Genomic DNA, 26,489 nt, shown 5'->3' with positions numbered 1-26,489 from the left:
GTCTTCGGAATTCTGCTCTTTTCTCTCAGGTTTGTTTTAACTCTAATGCCATCTTTCTCCCACTTTCCCAATCCCCGCCCTTGTTCTCACCTATCATCTGCTTTGGAAGAGGGAGTTGGATTGTCAAATTGAAGACCTCTCACTATATTTGGTTAAAATCTCAATGTTGGGTTGAGGGCACTTAGACATCAGCCAAACCACATCACCCTACTTTGTGTCCTGATGTGTGTATGTAAGAATTGTGTGAAACATCCCACTTCAAATGAAACTGATCTTCCCATTTCTGCTTGGTGAGTCAGTGGTCCTCCCACAAGATGAGTTCTAGTGAATCAATGAAGTGAAACAGGATTTAGTGAAAAGAATTCACCTGCTACACCTATCCACTGTAGATAGAGGGATCATCTTCTCCAGTTTCTATGGGTTGCATGAAGACCTCTCAGAGTCAAGGCCTGACTGGTTACAACAGAAAAGGTTCATGTTCAGCCCTAACAGAAAAAGGGATCTAAGGAAACCCACACTGCTGTGCCCTCCTGGGTCACTTTCAGGAGGCAAGTGATATCTTCTGAGATTCCTGAGTACCTCAGCTGAGGCACCTATGATAAAAGACAAGTTAACAAGAAATAAGCATATTTAGTCAGGGTGCAGTGGTTTGCGACTGTAATTCCAGCACTTTGGGAGGCTGGGGTGAGTGGATCACCTGAGGTCAAGAGTTCGAGACTACCCTGGCCAACACAGTAAAACCCCATATCTACTAATTAGTATTTATCTCTACTAAATACAAAAATTAGCTGGGTGTGGTGGTGTGTTTTTGTAATCCCAGCTACTTGGGAGGCTGAGGCAAGAGAATCACTTGAACCCTGGAGGCAGAGGTTACAGTGAGCCAAGATCACACTCCAGCCTGGGCAACAGAGTGAGACTCCATCTCAAATAAATAAGCAAATAAAAAGAAGCATATTCACTTATTTAATTTATTTGATGTGACATGGGGCCTTCAGAAATGAAGAACCTGCTGGCTGTGGTGGCTCACGCCTGTAATCCCAGCACTTTGGGAGGCCAAGGTGGGCGGATCACCTGAGGTTGGAAGTTTGAGACCAGCCTGGCCAACATGGTGAAACCTCAACTCTACTAAAAGTACAAAATTGGCGGGGCATGGTGACACTCACCTGTAGTCACAGATACTTAGGAGGCTGAGGCAGGAGAATCCCTTGAACCCAGGAGACAGGGGTTGCAGTGAGCTGAGATCATGCAGTGACATGATCTCAGCTCACTGCACTCCAGTCTGGGTAACAGAGTGGGACTCTGTCTCAAAAAAAAAATAACAACAACAAAAAAAAGAAGTGAAGAACCACGAAAGAGGGAAGCTTGTGTTTGTTTGTTTGTTTTGACAGAATCTTACTCTGTTGCCCAGGCTGGAGTGCAGTGGCGCGATCTTGGCTCACTGCAACCTCTGCCTCCCGGGTTCAAGCGATTCTCCTGCTTCAGCCTCCAGAATAGCTGGGACTGCAGGTGAGCAGCAACAAGCCCAGCTGATTTTTCTATTTTTAGTAGAGACAGGGTTTCATCATGTTGGCCAGGCTGGTCTTGAACTCTTGACCTCAGGTGATCCACCCAGCTTGGCCTCCCAAAGTGCTGGGATTACAGGCATGAGCCACTGCGCCCGGCCAGCCTTGTTTTTTTTTTTTTTTTTATGCTTAGGCTTGATTCAGAGTGGACAGTAGTGGAGAAGTACGATTGGACAAAGGAGGTATGATCTAATAGTAATCAACTGGGGGGAATTTAGTAAGGCTCATTTGTTCAAATTCTTCTGTGTGTCTTCAGAGATAAGGACATTACTTTCCTCAAGGTATAGGGAGGGCACCTTTGGAATCAGGATCTTTGTTAATTATGTATTTTGTGACAGAGTCTCACTCTGTTGCCCAGGCTGGAGTACAGTGCTCACTATTTACTCTGCCTACCAGGCTCAAATGATCTTCCCACCTCGCCACCATGCTCAGCTTATTGCCTAACTTTTTTTTCTTCTTATTGTTAACTACACACAGGAGTGAGATTGTTTAACGTTTTTTATAGAGATGAAGTCTCACTCTGTTGCCCAGGCTGGTCATGAACTCCTGGGCTTAAGGGATCCTCCCACCCCTACCTCCCATAGTGCTGGGATTACAGGTATAAGCTGTCCCATCTGGCCTGAATGAGCATTTTATGACCTATCAACTAATTTTTTTTCTTTTGAGACAAGATTTTGCTTTGTTGCCCAGGCTGGGGTGGAGCAGCACCATGAGGGAAGGCTGCAGTGTGCAGCCCTGACCTTATACACTCAAACAATCCTCCATCCTCAGCCTCCTGAGTAGCTGGGACCATAGTTGTTCACCATCACGCTTGGCTAATTTTTTTGTATAGTCTACATGTTACTATGTTGCCTGGTTTTGAATTCCCAGCCTCAAGCAGTCCTCCTGTCTTGGCCTCCCAAAGTGCTGGGATTACAGGCATGACCCACTGCACCTGGCCCTTATGACCTACTTTAGGGGAAGGTAAGAATATTCTTTTCTGGTCTGTTTCAGGGGAGAAGATCAAGAAAAGGTCAGAGAGACCTTCCTGCTTCTGCTGTTTCCTCAAATGCCAAGGTACTGTATTTTGGGGTAGTGTGTTCTTAACTCTGTCATGATAAAATGATGAGTTACTGAGTTGACCACCCTGTGCAGAACCTTCTGAGAAGATTTATGAAATGCATCTCAGGAACTTCCTAGGGTTGGGGGAGAGAAAATGGGGAAGCATTTATCCTTCTGCTCCCAGGCCCCTGTGGGCAAAGATTGCCCCATCGGCCTCTATACACCTGTATTTGCCTCGTCTAGGGCAGAGTGTGGGGAACACCAGGGGCATGATCCTTACATAAGCTTGTTGGTTACACAGTGTCCCTTTAACAAGACCTGGTATCTTGCTGAATAAATGGCAAACTATTTTTAACCTCCTGGGACTTGGATCCTGGGCCTTGCCTGCCTATAGCCCTGGCTATAAAACTCTAGGTGTAGGCCAGGCACAGTGGCTCAGGCCTGTAATCCCAGCACTTTGGGAGGCCAAGGCGGGTGGATCGCCAAGTTAAAACTCTAGGTGCTCCAATGTAAGGCTGGTAAGAGTGGTGGTTGTGGAATTTCTATTTGAAAGGAGTCTGGGAGCAGCTATCTTTTTGGGACTGGGGTAGGTTGTGCAGAACAGTCATTGTCTTTTCTTAGGTTGCATGTATATTTGGGGCATGCCAAAGGGATCTGAGGGGCTGTTAGCTCTGAACACAGCCACCAAGAGTAAGACCTGTGGGCACGGTGGCTCATGCCTGTAATCCCAGCACTTTGGAAGGCTGCGGTGGATGGAGTGCTTCAACCCAGGAGTTCGAGATCAGCATGGGCAACATAGACTCCATCTCAAATTTTTATTTATTTATTTATTTATTTATTTATTTATTTATTTTGAGATGGGGTCTCACTGTTTCGCTCAAGCTGGAATATAGTTGTGTGATCTTGGCTCACTGCAGCCCCAACTTCTCAAGTTCAAGCAATCCTCCCACCCTAGTCTCCCAAGCAGCTGGGACTACAGGCATGTGCCATCACACTTGATTAATTTTTGTACATATTTGTAGAGACAGCATCTCACTATATTGCCCAGCCTGGTCTGGAATTCTTCGGCTCAAGTCATCCTCCCACCTCAGCCTCCTAAAGTGCTGGGATTATAGGCATGAGCCATCATGCTTGGCCCATTTCATTGTTTGAAAAAATAAATTAAAAACAAAAAGAGTAAGGTCCTTCTTGAGCAAATTCTGCCTGTGGTAGCCCAGAATCTTCAAGGCTTTCCATGCCTGATTGCTCCTTGCAAACTGGTGCAGAGTATTTGGCTGGTTTCTCTCTCTTTCTTATCCAGTGGACCAATCTCTCCTGCCCACGCCCTCACTGGGGTGAAGGGTGAAGGTGAGCAAAGAAGAAATCCTATCCCAGCACAGTAGCTGTAAATGAGGTCTCAGTTGCCAAGGCTTCAGAGAAATGTCTTCAATCCCCAAAGTTTGTGACACTCCCAAGTTCCAAGCAGTGTAATCCAAGCACAACAGTGAGACTGGCAATTACACAGTGTCTTCTGGTGCCAAGTTTTCAGAGTGGGGAGCCACCGCGGTCACATGCATCATCTTACTCAATCAGACCTCTTAGACCTGCAGGAAGGGTGACTTTTTTAGTATGTGGTTTGTGTGCTTTGGACATGTCTTGGCTTGAAAACGAGTCATGAATTACCAGGTATCTACAACCCTCAGCCATTGTCTCCTGAACCTTGGTTTCTCTCCTGGTAAACATCTTTTTCAGTTGCCCCCTTTGACTCCCCAGTTGTTTTGACCTGAGGAAAGGTGGGGGAGGCAGAGTGATGAAGAGAATCACCTGGTATCTCCTGGCTTTGTGGCTTTGCTCACGTTTCTCTCCCTTTTCATTCCCCCTCCCCAGCCCTGCTCCTAGCCAGAAAACTCCTCCATTCTCTAAGCCTTACCTTTTCCAGGGCAGCCATCCACTCCAGTTCCCAGGGGCTACCTTTCCTGAAAACATGGCACTTCGTTGCTCAATGCATTTGGTTATGAATCTGGTGGGCCTGATGGAAGCTCTGGTCTTGTCATTTATCTTTCCAGGCACTTCTACCTTATCTTTGTCCCTCTCCTATACCATCTAGTAGATTGTAAGCTCCTCAAATTTGTTTCAACTTGTGACCTCCACAGGGCCTAATTCAGTGTCTTAGACACAAAAGGAATCAATAAATGAACAGAAAAAAGGTGCATGAAAATCTGGGGAAGGACACCCTGACGGCCTCTGTCTCCATTGGGTCTTAAACATGTTTGAGAAATTAGATGATCTCTAGCACCCAAATAATGAACACTGTACCAGTGTTTGTCAAGTTTGCTTGCTACCGTCTTCTTTCCTTTCATACCATGATTGAATACCATATGTAACATGCAATCATTAAGAGGGTGAACTTCAGAGAGAGATCACCTTGGTTCAAATCCTAGCTCTTCTTCTATAGTCTGTGTGACGTTGGACAAGTGACTTAAGCTCTCTGAGTTTCATTTTTCTCATTTGTAAAATGTGGATAATATTAATAGTGGTGTCCTCAGGCAGATGAGATGAGGTAATTAATAGAAAGCATTTGGCAGGGTGAGTTCTCAGAGAAATATGGTTTTTGGATATCTGTGGGGAGTTCATCATCCAACAGGAAAATACACATTAACGCACTATGTGTTTTAAGTTGGGTGCCCTCAGAAATTGACCTGACGATGCAGATTTGAGAACAAATCGTGTATTTGAGAGGTGACCCCAGGAGGCACAGATAAAGAAGAGGGGAAGTGAGACAGTGCAGGATACGTTAATGAGCAGGTTACCACTGTGGGCACTCAGGTTCAATCCTGCTGGGGACCTCTGGGAGACAGCAGAGAGCAAACCTCAGAGTTGTCTCTCCTCTTGCCAAGGGCAAGAAAGTTGGGGTCTTTTTCATCACCTCCTATTACTCATTGCTTGAGGATTGCTCCTGAAGGCATTCCTCCCTTGTATTTTCAGGACACTCCCCAGGCAGCCAAAGACTGTTCTTAGGCTAAGAGTCAAAGATGCTTGCAGAAGAAAGCCTGGAGTCAGGATCATGGTCCCACTGGACTCTGTGCTGGGGAGAATCGATGGATAAGCATTGACTGTGATAGCCCTTGTTCTGAGTTCTGCAGTTATCCATAAGAGTTGGTGGAGAAAAATCATAACTTTTTTAAGATTGTTCAAGGGGAAGGTTTAGGTATGGGGGCATAGGCTTCTGAAGAAAACCCTGCTGCCTCTGTAATGACTTGATTGTCAAGTGGCATTTCTGAAATCTCAGCACCCACCAAGCCCTTTCAGCACCGAGGGTCAGCTCTGGAAGTGCAAAGACTGTTGCCTGCGCTTGCAGGGAGAAGGGCTCCACCCTCATTAATTCACCGGGATTTTACAACCCAGCTTTGTGAGCAGCAGTGCACAGCTGGGGCAGGAAAGAGCAACCTCAAAGATTCAAAAAGGATAATGCTGCTTCCCACACCTTCCCCATTTTTCAAAACTGGAAATAGCAGAGGCAAGGGGAAAAAATGTGCAGAAAGCACACCAAATTGGGGGAAAAGCTGTTGCAGTTTTGCCTTTGTATGTTCCTCATTAACGTCTGCCTTTTTCCTGCCATGATTGTCTCCAGAACTTATGGTTGAAAGGAAATGGGCTTGTGAGTAGAGCTGGAGAGAAATCAAGAAGTTATGCTAAAATAGTAGTGGGGGGGGGGGGGAAAAAGCATTCAAGAAATATTTGTATTCCACAGAGAATTTTAGGGGGCTCATGGGGGTCTCACAGCAAATCTGACTCCTAGGCATAGCCAGACCAGGAGGTACAAGACAAAGTGACTTAAAGGTGCTTGTAAGAAACCCCCAGGCTCACAATTCCTCATATCTCATACTCACACCTACAACTTTTCCCTCCTGGTTTATTTAAAACTATAATAATAAGTAATTTCTTTTTCTTTTTAATTTTTATTTTTTTAAGATGGGGTTTCACCATGTTGGTCAGGCTGGTCTTGAACTCCCGACCTCAGGTGATCTGCCCGCCTTGGCCTCCAAAGTGCTTGGATTACAGGCGTGAGCCACCATGCCTGGCCAGTAATTTTTCTCTTTCTTTCTCTCTCTCTTTCTTTCTTTCTTTCTTTCTTTCTTTCTTTCTTTCTTTCTTTCTTTCTTTCTTTCTTTCTTTTTCTTTCCTTCTTTCTTTCTTTTTCTTTCCTTCTTTCTTTCTTTTTCTTTCCTTCTTTCTTTCTTTTTCTTTCTCTTTCTTTCTTTCTTTCTTTCTCTCTTTCTTTCTTTCTTTCTTCTTCTTCTTTCTTTCCTTTCTTTCCTTTCTTTCTTTCTTTCTCTCTCTCTCTCTTTCTTCTTTTTTTTTTTTTTTTGCACTTTATTGCTCAGGCTGGAGTGCAATAGTGTGATCTCAGCTCACTGCAACCTCTGTCCCCCGGGTTCAAGCAATTCTCCTGCCTCAGTACCCTGAGTAGCTGGGATTACAGGTATGCATCACCATGCCCGACTAATTTTTGTATTTTACTAGAGACAGGGTTTCACTAAATTTTCATTTACGTTGGCCAGGCTGGTCTCGAACTCCTGACCTCATGATTCACCTGCCTTGGCCTCCCAAAGTATGGGGATTACAAGCATGAGCCACTGTGCCAGGCCTGTAATAGTAATTTCATACCTAAAGTTTTGATTTTTATTTATTTTTATTTACTTTTCAGTTTTTAGAGACAGAGTCTCATTTTGTTGCCCAGGCTGCTCCTAAACTCCTGGCCTCAAGTGAGTCTCCACCTTGGCCTCCCAAAGTGTTGGGATTACAGGTGTGTACCACTGTGCCAGCCCTGATGTTTTACATTCATCTTTGCTTCTGTCTGTGAGTGTACTGAGTTGAGTAGTGTCTCCCCAAAATTCAGGTCCACATAGGACCCCAGTATGTGACCTTTTTTTGGAGATAGGGTCTTTGCAAATTTGTTAGAGTGGTGCAAAAGTAATTGCAGTTTTGACCATTGAAAGTAATTGCAAAAACCGCAATTTCTTTTGCACCATCCTAATAGTCAAGATGAAATCATGCTGGATTGAAGAGGCCCTAAATCCAATATGGTTAGTGTCCAATAAGAAGAGGCAAATTTGGACACAATGCCCTCTTTCCCATACACAGGGAAGGAGGCCGCGTGAAGGTGGAGGCAGAGATTGGAGTGGTGCAGCTGCAAGCCAAGGCATGCCAAGGGTTGCCAGCCACCCTTAGAGGCTAGGGAGAAGCAAGGAAAAATTCTTCCCTAGATCCTTCCGAGGGAGCATGGGCATGCCAACACCTTGCTTTCTGAGTTGTTGCGTCTAGTGCTGTGAGACAACACATTTCTGTTGTTGAAGTCACCCAGTTTGTTTTGGTAGCTCTGGGAGACTAATCCAGAGTAGAGGCCACCTGAGGGCAGGGCTTATGGTTTACTCATCTTTTCTGTAGTGTTTAGCTCCAAACATGGCTGACTCAAGATGTTAAAGGGAGCCTGACTGCTGGCAGAGCTGTAGAAATGAGGTTGTCAATCTGAGAGCAGGGCTCAGGGGCTTGGGGACTAGATAGTTTCCTCTTGGGATGACAGGACAGTATTGGGGAAGGGAAACACTTAAGAGTGAGTTAATGGTGATCTAGGACCTCTTGAATCTGTCTCCCAATTGTGGCTAGAGCTGGCCTGATTTCTGGGCCCCCACATCTAATTATGTTGATTTCATGGTGGCTCCTGCTTGTAATCGGAACTCTGGGAGGCGGAGGTGGGTGGATCGCTTGAGCTCAGAAGTTTGAGACCAGCATGGGCAACATAGTGAAACCCCATCGTCTCAAAGAAAAAAAATTACAAAAATTAGCTCGATGTGCTGATGTATGCCTATAGTCCCAGCCCCTCAGGAGGCTGGGCTTGAGCCCAGGAGGTCGAGGCTGCAGTGAGCCCTGATAATGCCTGGGTGACAGAGCAAGAGCCTGTCTAAAAAAAAAAAAAGATTATTATGTGGATTCAAAGAGACTCAGATGCTCCTTCTAGGAGCAGGGGCAAATACTCAGGCGTCTGAGGTCCTGACTGTGGATTCCCCCAGCTGGTTTCCAGAGGCCTGCTCAGTATCGCCATGAGTGGGGACAAGGTGGTGGTGGCTTGAGGTTGAGACTTTAGCAAATAGCTCATTGTTCTCTTTCACCCTTCTGTGAAAGAGGATCAGAAGTTCAGGGCATGGCTCTAAGGAAGTTCCTGGCAGCTCTGTTTATAGTAGCAAGATTTTGGAAATGACTCAAGTGTCTGACAATAGATGATTGGTTAGATAAGGCATGGGTTAGCCAGATGTTGGAATTTTATTCAGCCATTAAAAATGATGTCATAGATGATTGTTTGTTGACATGATAGGAGGATATTCTGTATGGAAAACACATATAATATTTTACAGGTATGATATGTGCAAGATATATGTATGCAGGCATAGGAAAAAATCTGCAAGGACATAAGACTAAGGTCTTAACAAGGTTCTTCTCTGGTTAGATAATGGACGATTTTTTTCTTCTCACAATTGGTACATACATTTTTGTAATATAAAACTGAAGTTATTTTTTGTTTTCAGAAATGGCTCCTGCAGGCTGGGTGTGGTGGCTTAAGCCTGTAATCCCAGCACTTTGGGAGGCTGATGTAGGTGGATCACCTGAGGTCAGGAGTTCGAGATCACCTGGCCAACATGGTGAAATCCTGTCTCTAACAAAAATACAAAAAACTAGCCTGGTGTGGTGGCTCATGCTTGTAGTCCCAGTTACTCGGGAGGCTGAGGCAGGAGAATTGCATGAACCCGGGAGGTTCAAGTGAGGTTGCAGTGAGCCGAAATCATGCCACTGCACTCGAGTCTGAGTGACAGAGTGAGACTGTTGCAAAAAAAAAAAAAAAAAAAAAAAAGAAAGAAAAAAGAAAAGAAATGCACCTGAAGTATTCTATAGGTTGTGCCATGAGCATCCTTCTTACTTTCCTCTTATGAGAGCTCACTTCTCTGTTTTTTTTTTTTTTTTTGGCATAGGATTGGGCTCCTCTTTCTTTCTTTCTGTTTCTTTCTTTCTTTCTTTCTTTCTGTCTTTCTTTCTTTCTTTCTTTCTTTCTTTCTTTCTTTCTTTCTTTCTTTCTCTCTCTCTCTCTTTCTTACTTTCTTTCTCTCTTTCTTTCTTTCCTTTTTTAGACGGAGTTTCACTCTTGTTGCCCAGGCTGGAGTGCAGTGGCGTAATCTTGGCTCATGGCAACCTCTGCCTCCTGGGTTTAAGTGATTATTTTACCTCAGCCTTCCAAGTAGCTGGGATTACAGGCATGTGCCACCATGCCCGGCTAATTCTGTATTTTTTTTAGTAGAGATGGGGTTTCTCCCTGTTAGTCAGGCTGGTCTTGAACTCCCAACCTCAGGTGATCCGCCTGCCTTGGATGGCCTCAGATCTGCCTGCCCTGTAATCCCAAAATGCTGGGATTATAGGCATGATGAGCCACTGTGCCCGGCCAGGCTCTCTTTCTTAATGTGTCAACAGAGAGCCATGGCAGCAATGCAGAAATAAACCTCCTTACCAGGGCAGATGTGACGTTTACCAGATGCTTTCCAGCCCCTTGGGCGCCACCTCTTTGGTGCTGAGTGTGGCCGATCTTGCCTGTGATGGTTTCCTTCCTTCTCTGCCCTTTTTGCTATACAGGGTGGCTGGAACTTCCCTGACCTCCACCCGCCCTGACCTTCCAAACTTGTGTCTACCTCGCATTCTCTCTATTCAATCTCATCTTTGAAATACTAAACCATATCCCATGTTCCCAAATATTGATTTTTAAAAGCGATATTGTTCTACGGCAGCTCAGCTCAGCCAACATTTATTTTACTGTTTATTTTGTGCCAGGCACTGAGGCAAGCTGTTGGGTAGTAATGATCACCAGGACAAGGGTCTATGGCCAAGAAGGGACTGGAGCTAATGGAGCATCTATTAGGTGCCAAGCCCTTTGCTGAGGACTTTGTATACACTCTCACTTTTAATTTAATCCAGACAGCAATCCTTTGAGTGACCACTAATATTTTTATGATACGGATGAAAAGTGAGGGTTAGAGAGGACTCACTATGTGTTTAAATAGTGATGGTTTTTTTTTTTTTTTTTTTTTTTTTTAAGATGGACTCTTCCTCTGTTGCCCAAGTTGGAGTGCAGTGGCACGATCCTGGCTCACTGCAATCTCTGCCTCCCAGGTTCAAGCAATTCTCCTGCCTCAGCCTCTCAAGTAGCTCGGGCTACAGGCATGTGCCACCAGGCCCAGCTAATTTTTGTATTTTTAGTAGAGACGGGATTTCACTAGGATGGTCTCGATCTCTTGACCTTGTGATCTGCCTGCCTCAGTCTCCCAAAGTGCTGGGATTTCAAGCCTGACCCACTGTGCCCAACCCTTGGGGATTTTTTTTTGAATTTTTAAGTTTTTTTATGGAGTCTCATTTCGTTGCCCAGGCTGGAGTGTAGTGGTGTGATCTCGGCTCACTGCAACCTCCACCTCCTGGGTTCAAGCAATTCTCCTGCCTCAGCCTCGCAGGTAGCTGGGACTACAGGCACCCACCACCACTTCAGCTAATTTTTGTGTTTTTAGTAGAGACGGGGTTTCACTATATTGGCCAGGCTGGTCTCAAACTCCTGCGCTCATGATCCGCCTGCCTCAGCCTCCCGAAGTGTTGGGATTACAGGTGTGAGCCACGGTGCCCAGCAGTGATGGGGGCTTTTAAACCCAGTCTGACTCTACCACTGCTATGCCTACTGCTCTACTCTAATTACCTTAGAGCCAGAAGTTGTTTTCTTTACACAGTGCTCAGTTAGCAATGTATAATACTTTGCTTAACTATTCCTTGCTTGGAACAGCTAGGTAGTTTTGAGTATTTCCACTATTATAAGAAGACCTTGCTCTACTCATATACATATACATAACAGCCACTGGTCTTTAAAAATATCTTACATATACATGGACATCATCCGTATGTGAGAAAAAAAGATGGAAAGAAAATACAGTAAACATTAAACAACAGTTACATGTGGGGAGTAGACTGGGCATGGGAGATATGAAAAACTTTTACTTGAAAAAATAAACATTTTATTAAGAGCAGTTTGAGGTTCACAGCAAAATAGAGTAAGAAGGTACAGAGATTTTCCATATATCTCCTGCCCCCACATATGCCCAGCCTCCCCCACTATCAAAATCTGCACCAAAGTATACATTTGTTAAAATTGGTGAACATACATTGACACATTATTATCATCCTAAGTCCATAGTTTACCCTAGGGTTCACTCTTGGTGCTGTACATTCTGTGCATTTGAACAAAATCCACTTCATTCAGAGCAGCCTCACTGCCCTAAAAATCCCACATGCTCTGCCTATTCAACCAGGCAATACCCTCAGCTCCCGGCAACCATTGATCTTTACTGCCTCCATAGTTTTGCCTTTTCTAGAATCTCATATAGTTGGAATCATACAGTATGTAGATTTTTCAGATGGGCTTTGTTCACCTAGAAATATGCATTTAAGATTCCTCCATATCTTTTCATGGCTTGATAACCCATTTCTTTTTAGCATTGAATAATATTCCATTGTCTGGATGTACCACAGTTTATCCATTCACCGACTGAAAGTCATCTTGGTTGCTTTGGAGTTTTGGTAATTATGAGTAAAGTTGTTATAAACATTCATGTGCAGGTTTTTGTGTGGACATGTTTTCAACTCATTTGGGTAAATACCGAGGAGCACGATTGCTGGATCATATGGTAAGAGTATGTTTAGTTTTGTAAGAAACTGCCAAACTGTCTTTCAAAGTGGCGGTACCATTTTGCATTTTCACATGCAATGAATGAAAGTTCTTGTTGCTGTTCATCCTTGCCAGCATTTGGTGGTATTGCTGTTTTGGTTTTTGGCTATTCTAATAGGTGGGTAGTAGCATCTTACTGTGTTTTGATTTGAAATTCCCTGATGCACATGATATTGAGCATCTTTTCATGTGCCTGCTTTCCATCTGATATCTTCTTTGTTGAGGTGTCTGTTTAGATAATTTGGTAATTTTAAAAATTGGATTGCTCATTTTCTTACTGTTGAGTTTTTTTTTTTTCTTTTTTAGACTAGTCAAGTGCAGTAGTGAGAAGAGGGGAAAGAGTAGAACAAGGAGTTCAACCCGTAACTGACTGAACAATCGAGATAACTCACTACCTTTGGACCAGCCTTATTGTTGAATTTTAAGAGTTCTTAGTGGCCGGGCATGGTGGCTCATGCCTGTAATCCAAGCACTTTGGAGGCCAAGACAGGCAGATCACCTGAAGTCGGGAGTTCAAGACCAGCCTGACCAACATGGTGAAACCCTGTCTTTATATATATATATATATAAAGAGTTCTTTGCCTATTTTGTATAACAATGCTTTATCAGATATATTTTTCAAATAATTTCTCCCACTTTGTGACTTGTCTTCTTATTCTCTTGAGAACTGTCTGTTTTTACTTTACACATTTCAGTATTGTTTGATTTTTTTCCCTGCAAAGAGCATACTGTGCTTTTTGTGATGGCCTTCCAATGCATTCAGAAACATGCAAATAAATAAGGTTTTTATCAGCGATATAACTGCTTTTAGAAGGTTTCCTAGTGAAAGGAAAAGGTTTCTCCCAAACAGAGAGCCCATATTCTCTCTTAACCCTGCCAAGAGGAGAGAACAGTAAGCATAGTGAATAACTCTGACCGGAGGTAAGAAATGTTTTAAAAGCTGTGTGTGGTTATGACAGTGTCATGTATTTCAGAGTTTAATGACTATATTATACATTTATATGTCTGAAAGGGGCTTGGATAAACAGGAGAGTCTCTGCCTCCCTCAAAAGAAATCCTAATGAATTTGATTCCCTTTGGCTAAAAGAAAAAACTGGAGCCAGCTGTCTCAGTTGGAGAGCGCAAAGAGAAAGGTTAGAAATAAGAGAACATGCTCGAGGCTGGAAAAAGACATTTGGCAGAGGAGAGACTTCTTCAGCTTATGGACTTCTGTGGCCCTTATAGGAAGAGGCTCCACATTTATTCTGGTCAAAGGCCTTGGATCCCAGGCCAACCACATCTTAAACTGATTGCGTGACTTGAATAAGATGTTTTGAGCCACAGTTTCCTCATTTGGAAGATCCAGATTCTAATAATAATAGTAACTACCTCACAGGGTTGTTTTGAAAATAAATGATCTTCCCTTTCAAAGTGCTTTGTAAAGAACTAAGTGCTTGTTCTAATGTGCTATGCAAATATTTTGTGGCTATATGGACAAATTGCATTTGAATGCTTGCTATGTGCTGAGCAACGGTTACACAGAAAGCAATGGGTGTACAAAATGGATATATTACGGCTGGACATGGTGGCTCATGCCTGTAATCCAAGCACTTTGGAGGCCAAGGCGGGTGGATCACCTTAGGTCGGGAGTTCAAGACCAGCCTGACCAACATGGTAAAACCCCGTCTTAAAAAATAAAAGGATATATTACACAAACGATAATATTATTATTATACAAAATAATGCTTGATGCTTACTCTCAAGAAACTTACAGACAATATAAAAAGAAAGGCTGGGTGTGGTGGCTCATGCCTGTAATCCCAGCACTTTGGGAGGCCAAGGCAGGAGGATCACCTGAGCCCAGGAGTTTAAGACCAGCCTGGGCAACATAGTGAGGCCCCATCTCTACAAATAATAAAAAACATTAGTCAGGCATGGTGGTGCACTTCTGTAGTCCCAGCTACCTAGGAGGCTGAGGCAGGAGAACCACTTGAGCCCAGGAGGTTGAGTCTGCAGTGAGCCGTGATTGTGCCACTGCACACCAGCCTAGGTGACAGAGCATGACCCTGTCTCCAAAAAAAAAAAAGAGAGAGCAAACAAGTATGTGGAAAAGATAGTTCCAATACTGCTTCACTGTATCTTATAAGCTTATATCCGATAATTTACCACTTAAAAATATGGGGTCATCTGTGCTGTTCATTATTGTAAGAATGTTGGTCTCATCTTCCAAAGTAGATTGCTGGCTCCTTGGAGGTAAGGCCCATGTCTTCTTTTTCCTCCCACAGCAATTTATATGGAGGTGTGGGAGGAAAAAACCATATCTGTTACCATTTATGGAGGGTTCTCTGTGGACTAGGCACTTTGTTAAAATCTTTTAGATATATTATGGAATCTTTGAAATGATCCTATGAGGTAATTTTATTTTATTATTTTTTTGAGACAGTCTCTCGCTCTGTTGCCCAAGCTGGAGTGCAATGATGCTATCTCGGCTCACCTGCAACCTCTGCCTCTCAGACTCAAAGTGATTTTCCTGCCTCAGTCTCTTGAATAGCTTGGGTTACAGGCGCTTACCACCACAACCAGCTAATTTTTGTATTTTTAGTAGAGACAGGGTTTCACCATGTTAGCCAGGCTGGTCTTGAACTCCTGACCTCAGGTGACCCACCTGCCTCAGCCTCTCAAAGTGCTGGGATTACAGGCGTGAGCCACCTTGCCTGGGCTTTATGAGGTAATTTTATAATTTCAATTATACAAATGAGGAAGCTGAGGCACAGAGTTGAATAGCTTTCATAAGGCATCTCAGCCACTGAGTGGTGGGATTAAAATTGGAACCTTGGTTTATCTGACTTTTTAGCTCATATTCTTCTTTAAAAATAATTTTTATTGTGTATCTTTGAGGTTTACAACATGATGTTACAAAATTCAGATATAGATAGTAAAATGGTTACTATAGTGAAGCAGATTAACATATCTATCATCTCAGTTACTTTTTTTGTGACAAGAGCAGCTAAAAATCTACTTAGTTAACACAAATTTCAAAGCAATGCAATTTTATTAACTTAGCCCTGATGTTGTACATTAGATTTCTAAACGTGTTCATCCTACATATCTGCTCTTTTGTATCCTTTGACCTACATGTCCCCATTTCCTCTCCCTCTCCCCCTTGCCATGGTAACCACTGTTTTATTCTCTCTTTGTGTATTTAAGCTCTTTTTTTTTTTTAAATCCACATATAGGTGAGATCATGCATATTTTTATTTCTGGCTTAATTCACTTAGCACATGTCTTCCAGGTTCATCTACGTTCTGGCACAAATGAAAGGATCTCTTTTTTTAAGGCTGAATAATATTCCTCTGTGTGTGTGTGTGTGTGTGTGTGTGTGTGTTTACAGACTATATTTTCTTTATTATTATTATTATTATTTTTGAGACGGAGTTTCGCTCTTGTTACCCAGGCTGGAGTGCAATGGCGCGATCTCGGCTCACCGCAATCTCCACCTCCTGGGTTCAGGCAATTCTCCTGCCTCAGCCTCCTGAGTAGCTGGGATTACAGGCACGTGCCACCGTGCCCAGCTAATTTTTTGTATTTTTAGTAGAGACGGTGTTTCACCATGTTGATCAGAATGGTCTCAATCTCTTGACCTCGTGATCCACCCGTCTCGGCCTCCCAAAGTGCTGGGATTACTGGCTTGAGCCACCGCGCCCGGCCTATATTTTCTTTATTAATTTGTCCATAGATGACATTTAGGTTGTTTCCATATCTTGGCTTTTGTGAATAATGCTTCAATGAGCATGGGAGTGCAGATGTGTTTATGAGTTGGTGATTTCATCTCCTTGGGGTATAAACCCAGATGAGAAATTGCTGAAAAGCCCGTATTAACAACTAGGCAGGGAGTTCTGGAAATTTGTTGACTAGCTGCTAAACTAACCTTGGAGCCTAAAGTACTTACTGTTGAGCTTAAGAGGAGGTATGAGGTAAGGTATTAGAGAGCTTCAAGGGGTGATGGGAAGCTTTTGGGCTCTTATCATTTTTCTGGGGGATATTTTCGTAGTTGGGGATCACATGCATTTTCCTGTTTCTGCTCCATTAGAACTGATAGTATTTTCTGGTTCTGATTTAGTAGTCAATTGAAGATCCCTGTGAGTTCCCCACAGGAGGACAGTTTAGTCTAGATGGGAGCATAGCATGCCTATGGCATAGTATACAGAGTAGAGGCCCAGGGACCAGGCAGATAGGGTAGGAGCCATCGGGGATGCTGCTTATAAGGCTCAAGCAATAGAGAGGACATAAAACCAGAGCTAGGAAGGGGAGACGCTGGGAGAAACAGTGAGACAAACTGGCGGTCAACTAAAGTCCTCCAAAATTGAACAGTTGTGGTCCTCATTGTTCTTGCCCTTTTAAGTGAACGGAATTAGCTCCATCAGTCCAAATCCAGCAGGAATCAGCCAGCACACTGAAAAGGTAGTCAAAAGGCTGGGTGCGGTGGCTCATGCCTGTAATCCCAGCAGTTTGGGAGGCTGAGGTGGGCAGATCACCTGAGATCAGGAGTTCAAGACCAGCCTGACCAACAGGGGAAACCCTGTCTCTACCAAAAATTCAAAATTAGCCGGGTGTGGTGGTGCATGCCTGCAATCCCTGCTACTCAGGAGGCTGAGGCAGGAGAATCGCTCGAACCTGGGAGGTGGAGGTTGTGGTGAGCCAAAATTGTGCCATTGAACTCTAGCTGGGTGGCAAGAGCAAAACTCCATCTCAAAAAAAAAATAAAAAAATAAAAAAGGTAGAGTCAAAAAGAGCTTAAGAAAGGGGCTATTTGGAGAAAGTAAGAGAAACCAACAGGGGCTGTCGAAACACTTTGGTCTAGCAGTAGCAGGAGGTGCTGCTACCTCTGGGCCTGAAGGAGCAAGGGAACAAGAGCAGATACAGGAATGCCCTGAGAGCTTTAGCTCTAGGACAGGCCCCTAACCGGACCTGTGACCTTTGCAAGAGAAATACAGCCACTGCCAACCTACAATATGGTAGGAAGTGAGCCAGGGGAATAAAAACTCCAAGTTCTCTCTCTCACCCTTTGACTTCCTGCCATTCAGAGCGGTTTCATCCAAGCAGATGCCAAAAAGTGAGAGAGTCAGCTCATGTTATCAGCAACCTGGACACAGAGCAGACAAGGATGGATCTGAGGGGCAAAGGGAGCATCCTCTGTCTTTATCCACAGATGTACTTAGAAACTGCTAGGAACACAACTCAAGATGCTATCCATAGGGAAGTATCTAAATAAACTGTGATGTGTCCATGCTAGGAAATCCTATGCAGCAGCTGAAAAGACAGAATAGATCAATAGTTATTGGTGTGGAGAGATTGCTGAGACCTATTATTGAGTAATGAAGCAAATTGCAGAAAAATGCCCAGAGTAGGATGGGATGTTTACCCACCCCACCACCCACCACCACATACACTATTATTAAGTCTATTAAAGCCTGGTGTGGTGGCTCACACCTGTAATCCCAGTACTTTAGGAGGCATAGACGGGTGGTCACCTGAGGTCAGACCAGCCTGGCCAACATGGTGAAACCCCATCTCTACTAAAAATACAAAAATTAGCCAGTGTGATGGTGCCCACCTGTAATCCCAGCTAGTCTGGGAGGCTGAGGCAGGAGAATTGCTTGAACCTGGGAGGTGGAAGTTGCAGGTTGCAGTGACCTGAGATTGTGCCATTGCACTCCAGCCTGGGCAGAAAAAGTGAAACAGTCTCAAAAAAAAAAAAAAAGTCTATTAAATGCCCCGTGTCTTTTATGGTATTTTGTGTATATGCATATATACAAATGCAAAGTTTGGAATAACATACATCAAACTGGTAATAGTGATTTTCTCTGGGGAGGTAGGAGGAGGCTCAAGATTCGGGGGGTGGTCAGAGGGGCTTCAGTTGTGGTAGACACTACTGGCTGCTTAATAAGAGCCGTTGCCCCTCACCCAGGTCTTTAATGCTAACAACTCAAATCCTGATCAGGTATCAAAGGGCAACACTGTGCTCAGGGAAGGCAGGTCGAGGTGTCAAATCCCAGTTGATCTAAGCCAAGGATGCTTCTACCACTCCCCTTTGCCTGTGTTTTGTCTAGGGGTAGGCATATGACCTAGTCTGCTGTTGACTTTTTTTTTTAATTTTCAGCTTCCAATTCCATTTTAATTTTGTTTCTTTTCTTTTCTTTCTTTTTCCTTTATTTTTTTTTTTTAAGACAGAGTCTCACTGTGTTACCCAGGCTGGAGTGCGGTGGCACGATCTTGGCTCACTGACATCTCCCCCTCCTGGGTTTGAGCGATTATCCTGCCTCAGCCTCCCAAGTAGCTGGGACTACAGGCACTCTCCACCATGCCCAGCTAAGTTTTTGTATTTTTAGTAGAGATGGAGTTTCATCATGTTAGCCAGGATGGTCTTGACCTCCTGACCTTGTGATCTGCCCGCCCTGGCCTCCCAAACTGCTGGGATTATAGGTGTGAGCCACTGCACCCAGGCTAATTTTGATTCTTTGTATGTTTTTCCTTAAATATACAGTCCATCACCTTGGCTCAGTGCATGTCACCAAAAATTCTCCAGGGATTTCATAGTTTGGACCTCAGTGGTGTTGCTGGCCCTGGATTATCCATGCAGGGAGGCCTGCACCTCTGACAGTTGGCTGCAGCAGGGGGTGCCCATCTCCTGTGCTTTGTGGTACATAACTGTGTCGCCAAAGTAGCGGTCCCAGTACAGAAAGCCTTCGTTCTGCTGCTTCTCCTTCCAGCAGTTGTTCCAGAGGTTGGCGATGTAATCATCTTCCACATTTGGTTTGACTGCTTTGAGACTGGAGCCTGTGTACTCCTTGGAGAAATTGTCTGCCACATAGGAAATGACACTCAGGTGTGACTCACCTGTGATGTGGCTCACAGACGGTCTTAGGCTCAGACTGAAGGGTGAACTGGAGACCATGAACTGGCTGAGAACTGACACGAGGATCAGGATGAGGATGGGCATCAGCTGCACAAACACCCCTCGCCCATCATCACCCTGGTTCTCCATGCGGTCCCGCCTTTACTGGTATGTATAGCACATGTGGCTGTTGCTGTAGATGTGGACTTTACTAGAAGGGAAGCCACCACCAAAGAACATGTTGAAGAGGTCTTCAGGGGAGATGTCAGCCTCAAAGCCATGGTGGAAGTCCCCATGCCCATAGCTGGGCCGGGCTACCTGGCTCCTGTTATCACTGAAATGGTCATACTACTTCCTCCTTCCCTTCTTCCTCCCTCCCTCCCTCCCTTCCTTCTCTTTCTCTCCTTTCCCTTCCTTTCCTTCTTTCCTCCTTTCTTCCTTTCTTTCCTTTCTTCTCAAGACAGAGTCTTGCTCTGTCACCCAGGCTGGAGTGCAGTAGCTCAATCTCAGCTAACTACAACTTCTGCCTACCAGGTTCAAGCAATTGTCCTGCCTCAGCCTCCTGAGTAGCTGGGATTACAGACGTGAGCCACCATGTCCGGCTAATTTTTGTATTTTTAGTAGAGACAGGGTTTCACCATATTGGCCAGGCTGGTCTTAAACTGTCTGATCTCTAATGCCTGGCCTCCTTTTTCCGCCCACCTCTGCCTTCCAAAGTGCTGGGATTACAGGTGTGAGCCATCGCGCCTGGTCTTCGTGCTTCCTCTTCTCTGGGTTGCTGAGTATTGCATATGCTGTGCCAATGGTTTTGAAAGCTTCAGTAGCACCAGGTGCAGTTCTTTTCTGGGTGGACTATGAGGGCCAGTTTGCGGTAGGCCTTCTTCAGGTCCTCATCTGAGGCCCCTCTGCTCACCCCCAGGATCTCATAGTAATCCCTACATTGCTTGATGCTTTTCACAGCTGCAACTCATTCTGCAGTGTAACCTTTGGTGCTCTCTCCTCCTCCTGCCTCACCGTGGGTCTAGGGGAACATCGGTCCCCCCTGCTTTCCTGTGGGCGGCATGGGTTGCATCTGTGGATTGGGGGTGGTCACCAGCAGTTTGTGGTTCCTGATTGAGGGACTCCAGGGCGCAAACTCATGGTATTGGGTACAACTGCTGCGTTTTCTCCAGGAGGTGGAGCACCCGGTTGAATTGCTTGAACCTGGATGGTCTTGAGGGAGGTATTGATACAGAGCTCGTCTTCATCCTTGTTGGATTACATGGTAGAACCAGAGCATGGAAACTGCTGTTGACTTTTAAGAAGTATTTTTTTTTTTCGTTTTAATAACAGAACAGAGTATAGTAGATGAAGATAAAGAGTTCTGCTTCTCCCTTTCCTTTTTGCCTTGGGATAGTTGTTGGAAATGTGAATCTTGGAGTTATGGAAAGCATCTTGTGATCCAGAGGAAGAGGCCAGGAGAGGCTGGGTGCAGTGGCTCACACTTGTAATCCCAGCACTTTGGGAGGCCGAGGCGGGTGGATCACGAGGTCAGGAGTTTGAAACCAGCCTGACCAATATGGTGAAACCCTGTCTGTACTAAAAATACAAAAATTAGCCAGGCCTGGTGGCCCATGCCTGTAGTCCCAGCTACTTGGGAGGCTGAGGCAGGAGGAGCCTTTGAACCCGGGAGGCAGAGGTTGCAGTGAGCCAAGATTGTGCCACTGCACCCCAGCCTGGGTGACAGAGCAAGACTCCATCTCAAAAAAAAGAAAGAAAGAAAGAAAGAAAGAAAGAAAGAAAGAAAGAAAGAAAAAAGATAAAGATCAGGAGAAACATAGAGACATCAGCCCAGCCTATTAATTTTTTTTTTAGACAGAGTTTTGTTCTTGTTGCCCAGGCTGGAGTGCAGTGGCACAATTTTGGCTCACCACAACCTCCGACTCCTGGGTTCAAGCGATTCTTCTGTTTCAGTCTCCTGAGTAGCTAGGATTAAAGTCATGTGCCATCATGCCTGGCTAATTTTGTATTTATTTTAGTAGGTCAGGCTGGTCTCAAACCCCCAACTTTAGGTGACCCACCTGCCTCAGCCTTCCAAAGTGCTGGGATTATAGGTGTGAACCACCATACCTGGGCTTTTTTTTGAGACAGAGTCTTGCTCTGTCCCTCAAGCTGGAGTTTAGTGGTGCCATAACAGCTCACTGCAGCCTTAAGCTCCTGGGCCCAACCCATCTTCCTGCCTCAGCTTCCCGTGGCCAAAACCATGAGTGTGTGTCACCACACCTGGCTAATTTTTTATAGAGATGGGGGTCTCATTATATTGCCAAGGCTAGTCTTAAGCAATACTTCTGCCTCAGCCTTCCAACCTGCTGGGATTATAGGTGTAAGCCTGGCCCAACTAGCATCTTGATATCTTCTTGCTTTTCTGAAGCAGAAACTGTTCTCCTCCAAACTTCTTGTTACCTGAGATATTTAAAAGCCTTTATTTCTTAAACTACTGTCGGCCAGGTGTTCTGTTACAATAAAACACAACCTAACCAACATAGCAGTTTAATCTGATGTGATATATTTTCTTTTCTTTTTTTATTTTTGAGACGGAGTTTTGCTCTTGTTGCCCAGGCTGGAGTGCAGTGGTGTAATCTTGGCTCACCGCAACCTCTGCCTCCTGGGTTCAAGCGATTTTCCTGCCTCAGCCTCCTGAATGGCTGGGATTACAGGCATGTACCACCATGCCCAGCTAATTCTTTGTATTTTTAGTAGAGAAGGAGTTTCACCATGTTGGCCAGGCTGGCCTCAAACTCCCCACCTCAGGTGATCTGCCTGCCTCAACCAACCAAAGTGCTGGGATTACAGGCGTGAGCCACTGCGCCTGGCCTGAAGTGATGTATTTTCTCAGTAGAATTTATTCATGCATTACTTGTGTAATTACACATTTTTTGAAGGAGGGTAAAACCCCTTAGGCATTTGTACTTCATCTTCAGAACTGACCTGATCCACCTTCCACTGACTCTCTGACTCCCTCTACCCTTCAGAGCTCTTGTTTGACTATGCTGCTGGCCTCTGGGCTGCCAGCGGAACTGCTTTGATTGAAAACTCAGGTGTACAAGACTTTTGGAATGCACACTTTAGCCTTCCTGGGGCTGCTCCAATCCTTTGTACTCCCTCAGGCTGGGGGACCCACTGTTTAGGGCTGCCCTTTCCACAGCACTTTTTGCAGGGAGGGATGTGCCATTTGGTAACTGCGCCTCTGCCCCCCACTGCTCTTCTGGGGAGATGGAAGAGCTGCAGCACAGGAGAAGCCGGGGAACAGGCCCAAAGCCAAGAGCCCCAGAGTCTAGGCGGGATTCCTTTGGTTCTGGCCCTAGGTCTGGAATCTGAATATTATAGAGAAACTTATTCTAGATTTATCCAGGGGGTCTTGCATTGCCTGTGGTTTCTGAGGATACTTTAAAATCACTAGTATTCACTGCCTCTACTGGAGCTTCTGTACACTGGATTTTATTCCCCCCAGCTTTGAGTGCTTGTGAAACTATCTTAAAGAGTAGAGTAGCTGGGCATAGTGGCTCACACCTGTAATTCCAGCACTTTAGGAGGCCAAGGCAGGCAGATCAATGTCAGGAGTTCGAGACCAGCCTGGCCAATAGGGTGAAACCCCATCTCTACTAAAAATACAAAAATTAGCCAGGTATGGTGGCGGGCACCTGTAGTCCCAGCTACTCAGGAGGCTGAGGCAGGAGAATCGCTTGGACCCAGGAGGTGGAGGTCGCAGTGAGATGAGATTGTGCCACTGCACTCTAGCCTGGGCGACAGGGCGAGACGCCTCTCAAAAACGAAAGAGTAGAGTAAGTAGCTCGGGCAGGGTTGCATCTGTGGGAGGCCACCCGCACAGATGGAAGACTGGTGGGAGTTCCTTGTGACAGGCAGAGGGAGAGAAACTGAGGTTTAAGTTGGGGCCCAGGATGAGGGTGGAGGGGAAGGGATGGGTGTGAGTTTCCCCCTTCCCTTCTCTGTGGGCGATGCTCCACATATGGTGGCAAGGATAGTTTTCTGCATTCTTCAGAGCACGAGCGGAGATCTTTTGGATGCTGTTTCCACGGGTGTTTCAGGGAGCTCTCCGTAATAAGGGTTCCCTTTGTGGCAGTTGGCAGTCAGTTCCAAGCTCATCATTTTGTTGCAACAGGACTTGGCAGGGGCATGGGAAAACAGGACTTCTGCTGTTCCTTTGCCACTCTCAGCTCTGCACCCACACCTATGAGGGCTACCTCCTTTCTCCATCCTGTTCCACCTGCCCTCTTCCTGCTTGTTCTTTTGTCCAAACTTGCGGGAGGCGGCATTCAAGAGAAGGGGTACCTGTAGTTAAAAAGGGTAGGAGGATGGGAGGAGAGGATCAAGGAAAAGCCAACTTTTGCCTCAGATGCCCGGCTGCTTTATTATGCATGCTTTTCTCTTTCTCACTGTTTTTTGGAAAGGCTGAAAATAAACACTTTTGTAATACTGACTCGTAGTTCACACTTTCCTGACAAGTTACTCAAACTGCAGCCACAGCCGCTTAAAGAGAAGTTTGACGCAAGCTTTATTCAGCAGGCGCTTTCTAATTCAGAATGTTCCAAGGCAGTTGATCTTGCTACTTCTAAACTAGTGAAAGGGCTGAGGAGGGGGCACATTGCTTAATCTGTGAGCCCTGGGTCAGAAGTCACCACCAGCAAGTCCACCAGCATCTCCACCACAAATTCAAGCTTTTCAGACTACCGGGTCTTCAGGGCTGCTACTCAGCTCACTTATTCAAGAAATGTCATAGAGTCATTAAAAATCTCACCTGGAAGAAACTATGAAAATCTCTTAATTCAAGATCCTTTTTCTGTAGGCCAGAGAAGTGACTTCCCTGCTTAAAATGAAAAGAACGATTAGTGGAGGATCTTAGGCTACAGCCCCAAACTCTGGAAGCTTCCCATTGAGCCATACTTTGTTAATTTCATGGATTTGATTTACTACATTTAAGTTTTCATTACAAAAGGTTTCAAACATACACAAAAGTTGAGAGAAGAGTATAACGAACACCTACGTACCCATTACTCAATGTCAATACTGGTCGCTGTTTCAATGTTGTCTTATCTAATCTCCATTTTCCCCCCATTGCAACCAGATAGAAGTCGCTAACACTTTATCCACGAGTACAGCAATATGTGTCTCTCTAACAGAAAGCTTTAAATAATAGTGTAACCATAGTTACCATTATCACACCCACAAAATTAGCATTATTTCTTAGTGTCATAATACTTTTGAACTCAATTTTCTCCAGTTGTGTCAAAAATGTCCTTTTCAGTTTGTTTAAATAAGGTCCAAACAGGGTCTACACATTGCATCTGTTGACATTTTTTAAGGGCTTTTATACTGTCATGGCCCTTCCCCTATGCCTTCCCTATGCCATTTGTTTTTTAAAATCCATCCTTCAGAACTTCCCACGTGGCGGGCGCAGTGGCTCACTCCTGTAATCCCAGCACTTTGGGAGGCCGAGGTGGGTGGACCACAGGTCAGGAGATTGAGACCATCCTGGCTAACACGGTGAAACCTGTCTCTACTCAAAATACAAAAAATTAGCTGGGCATGGTGGCATGTGCTGATAGTCCCAGCTACTCGGGAGGCTGAGGCAGGAGAATCTCTTGGGCCCAGGAGGTGGAGGTTGCAGTGAGCCTAGATGGCGCCACTGCATTCCAGTCTGGGGGACAGAGCAAGACTCCATCTCAAAAAAAAAAAGAACTTCCCACGTTCTGAATGTGGCTGGCTATATTCTGCTGGTGTCCTTTAACCTATTTTTCCATCCTGTTTCCTGTACATGGGTACTGAAGATGTGGACAACAGTGATTCTCAGCTGGGGGAGACTTTGCTTCCTTCACCTCCCCAGGGACATTTGGCAATGTCTGGACATTTTTCGATTGTCACACCTGGGGGTGGGGGTGCTGCAGGCATCTAATGGGTAGAGGCCAGGGATGCTGCTAAACATCCTGCAGTGCACAGGACAGATGCCCACAAGAAAGAATTGTGTGTCCCCAAATGTCAGCAGTGCTGAGGTTGAGAAACTGACCGGGAGACCAGAAATTCAAGTTCTGCTTTTTGTAGTTTTTTTTGGCAAGGATATTTCATGGATGGTACTGTGTACTTCCTGCTGTATCATATCAGGAGGACACCATGTCTGATGTTAAGGTGATGTTAAGGTTGATCAGTGGATTCAGGAAGTGTCAGCCTCATACATTATTACAAAATTACCCAAATGGACATATTTTGAGAGTAAAAGGGAGTGCTATTAATAGATGGAAACTGGGAATGTTTCTGGCAAACAGAGACGTGATTATCCTACCCATTGATTTTTCAAGAGCTTTATTCATCTCTAATGAATTTTCTTTCATTTCCCCCCCCAGTTTTAATCAGTTACATGGGCACAGTTTTTTACATTTTTAAATTAATATCTTTTTAAGAGACAAGGTCTCACTCTATTACCGAGGTTGGAGTGCAGTGCTTGATCAGAGTTCACTGTAGCTTCAAACTCCTGGGTTCAAGTGATCCTCCCACCTCAGCCTCCTGAATAGCTAGGACTGTAGATGCACGCCACATGCCTGGATAATTTTTTTTTCTTTTGTAGAAACAGAGTCGTACTACGTAACCCAGGCTGGTCTGGAACTCCTGGCCTCAAGTGATCCTCCCACCTTGACCTCCCAAAGTGCTGGGATTACAGGCATGAGCCACCGTGCCCGGCCCACGGGCCCATAATTTAAAGAGTCACATAATTCTCCTAAACTTGTTGCTGCAGTAATTTCCTCATTCCTCCCTATTTTCCTTTCCTGAGAGGCAACCACTTTCAATTCTTTCAGCTAGTTCTTGTAATATTTATCCTCACACATCCTAATATGCTTAAATTGCTACTTCATGGTTTTTCTGTTTTTGGCATTTTAAAAGGACTTCTTTATAAAGAATATAATGCATGTTTCTGACAGTGCTCCAGTCCCCTGTACAAGCCTGTCTTGACCCTTCATGTTCTCAGAACAGTAAAACTCTAATTTTATCTGCCTGCTTATATTTAAGAGTGGGGTATTAAAAAGCCAGATAGCAGCTCTGATCTTGTGAGTGGAGCTTGTTGACTGCAGCCTTCCCCATAGGGTTAGGTATGGCTATGCTACCCCTCAAGGTCAGGATGTTTGAGTATTTCTTGGGCCAGTAAGTCTTTCAGTCTTCTGCCTAAGGAGATAGACCTGGC

At 44.8% G+C, this 26,489-nt stretch overlaps 1 long non-coding RNA gene and 1 pseudogene across 1 annotated transcript in view; one reads left to right on the top strand and one right to left on the bottom strand.

Annotated features, from left to right (window-relative positions):
• The window catches only part of LOC144579282 (uncharacterized), a 43,953-nt gene that overhangs the window by 617 nt on the left and 16,847 nt on the right, over positions 1–26,489 (top strand). The window contains exon 2 of the long non-coding RNA XR_013526547.1: positions 2,556–2,618. This is a non-coding gene — a long non-coding RNA (uncharacterized LOC144579282). The remainder of the gene's footprint in view (positions 1–2,555; positions 2,619–26,489) is intronic.
• On the bottom strand, positions 18,995–20,524 carry LOC100391399 (dnaJ homolog subfamily B member 12-like; annotated as a pseudogene).

This window comes from Callithrix jacchus, chromosome 14 (assembly GCF_049354715.1).
Source record: "Callithrix jacchus isolate 240 chromosome 14, calJac240_pri, whole genome shotgun sequence".
Taxonomy (NCBI): Eukaryota; Metazoa; Chordata; class Mammalia; order Primates; family Cebidae; genus Callithrix; species Callithrix jacchus.
This window is presented reverse-complemented; position numbering and strand designations above follow the sequence as displayed.